The sequence below is a fragment of the Cherax quadricarinatus genome, chromosome 4 (genome assembly GCF_038502225.1).
Source record: "Cherax quadricarinatus isolate ZL_2023a chromosome 4, ASM3850222v1, whole genome shotgun sequence".
NCBI lineage: Eukaryota > Metazoa > Arthropoda > Malacostraca > Decapoda > Parastacidae > Cherax > Cherax quadricarinatus.
In genome coordinates, this window is record NC_091295.1 from 50,636,218 (window position 1) to 50,638,717 (window position 2,500).

The window sequence follows — 2,500 nt, forward strand, 5'->3', positions numbered from 1 at the left end:
GGAGGGATACCTAGGGATTGGAAGTTGGGGGGCTTACCTGGATCACTGGAGTTACCTGGAGGTTATTCCGGGGATCAACGCCCCCGCGGCCCGGTCCATGACCAGGCCTCCCGGTGGATCAGGGCCTGATCAACCAGGCTGTTACTGCTGGCCTCACGCAGTCCAACGTACGAACCACAGCCCGGCTGATCCGGCACAGTCCAGCTCTCTCTTGAAGGCAGCCAGGGGTTTATTGGTAATTCTCCTAATGCTTGATGGGAGGCTGTTGAACAGCCTTGGGCCCCAGACACTTATGGTATTTTCTCATAGTATACAAGTGGCGCCCCTACTTTTAATTGGGGGTATTTTGCATCGCCTGCCCAGTCTTTTACTTTCGTAGGGAGTGATTTCTGTGTGCAGATTTGGGACCATTCCTTCCAGGAATTTCCAAGTGTAGATTATGATATATCTCTCTCTCCTGCGTTCCAACGAGTACAAGTCAAGTGCTTCCAAGCGTTCCCAGTAGTTAAGGTACTTGACAGAACTTATACGTGCAGTAAAGGATCTCTGTACACTCTCTAGATCTGCAATTTCACCTGCTTTGAATGGAGATGTTAGTGTACAGCAGTATTCCAGCCTAGAGAGAACAAGTGATTTGAAAAGGATCATCATTGGCTTGGCATCTCTCGTTTTGAACGTTCTCATTATCCATCCTATCATTTTCTTTGCACTTGTGATCGTGGCACTGTTGTGATCCTTGAAATTAAGATCCTCAGACATTACTACTCCCAGGTCCCTTACATTATTTTTCCGCTCTATTGTATGGCCAGAGTTTGTAGTATACTCTGTTCTTGTTATTATCTCCTCCAGTTTTCCATAACGGAGTAGTTGGAATTTGTCCTCATTGAACATCATATTGTTTACCGTTGCCCACTGGAAAACTTTGTTTATATCTTCTTGGAGGTTAACCGCGTCCTCAGCAGATGACAGCCTCATGCAGATTCTAGTATCATCCGCAAAGGATGATACGGTGCTGTGGTGTATATCTCTGTCTATGTCTGATATGAGGATAAGGAATAAGATGGGGGCGAGTACTGTGCCTTGTGGAACAGAGCTCTTCACTATAGCAGCCTCCGATTTAACTCTGTTGACCACTACTCTTTGTGTTCAGTTTGTTAGGAAGCTGAAGATCCATCTCCCCACTTTCCCAGTTATTCATTTAGCACGAATTTTGTGCGCTATTACGCCATGATCGCATTTGTCAAACGCTTTTGCAAAATCTGTGTATATTACATCTGCATTCTAATTTTCTTCCAGTGCATCCAAGGCCATATCATAGTGATCCAGTAGTTGTGAGAGGCAGAAGCGACCTGCCCTGAACCCATGTTGCCCCGGATTGTGGAGATTTTGGGAATCCAGGTGATTTGCAGTCCTGCTTCTTAGCACTCTTTCAAAGATTTTTATGATGTGGGACGTCAGAGCTATTGGTCTATAGTTCTTAGCTAATGCTTTGCTGCCACCTTTATGGAGTGGGGCTATATCCGTTGTTTTAAGTGACTGTGGAATTTCACCCATGTCCAAGCTCCTCCTCCATAGTGTACTTAGGGCACGCGAAAGGGGTTTCTTGCAGTTCTTAATGAATACAGAGTTCCACGAGTCTGGGCCCGGGGCTGAGTGCATGGGCATGTTGTCAATGGCATTTTCGAAGTCTATCGGAGTTAGAGTAATGTCGGAAATCTGGCATACATTTATGGAGTTTTGAGGCTCTTCATGAAGAAATTATTTGGGTCGTCGATCCTCAGACTGATTAGTGGTTCACTAAACACAGAGTCGTACTGGGATTTCAGTATTTCACTCATTTCCTTGTTGTCATCTGTGTAAGTCCCATCCTGTCTGAGTAAGGGCCCGATACTAGATGTGGTATTTGCCTTGTTTTTGGCATATGAAAAGAAATATTTCGAATTTCTTTCAATTTCACTAATAGCTTTAAGCTCCTCCTGTCTCTCCTGGTTCCTGTAAGAGTCATTTAACTTAAGTTCGATAGTTTCCACTTCCCTGGTCAGCTCCTTCTTTCGTATATCAGATGTTCTAGCACTCCTGAGGAGCTCAGTGACTCTTCGTCGTCTTCTGTAGGGGGAGCATCTTTCTCTCTCCAGTTTACTCCTGCTCTTCTCCTTTCTTAGGGGAATATGCCTAGAATATGCTTCAGCTGCCAGGAAGTTGATCCTTTCAAGGCACTGGTTTGGATCCATGTCATTTAAGACATCTTCCCAACATGTTTCATTTAGGACATGGTTTACCTGGTCCCAGTTGATGTTCTTGTTGTTGAAATTGTATTTTGTGAAGACACCTTCACAGGTACATGCATTCTGCTGATCAGGACCCCTATGCATATACGCTGGACTTCGGGGAACAATAAGAGAACACTGTATCAACATCCGGGGTCCCAGACTATTCAACATCTTACCAGAAGATATCAGAAACACGGCTGGAACAAGTGTAGAAGCCTTCAAGAGGAAAT

At 44.8% G+C, this 2,500-nt stretch overlaps 1 protein-coding gene across 2 annotated transcripts in view; it reads left to right on the forward strand.

Moving 5' to 3' along the window:
- The window catches only part of LOC128684540 (tyrosine-protein phosphatase non-receptor type 23-like), a 431,331-nt gene that overhangs the window by 332,446 nt on the left and 96,385 nt on the right, over positions 1 to 2,500 (forward strand). The window lies entirely within an intron of this gene.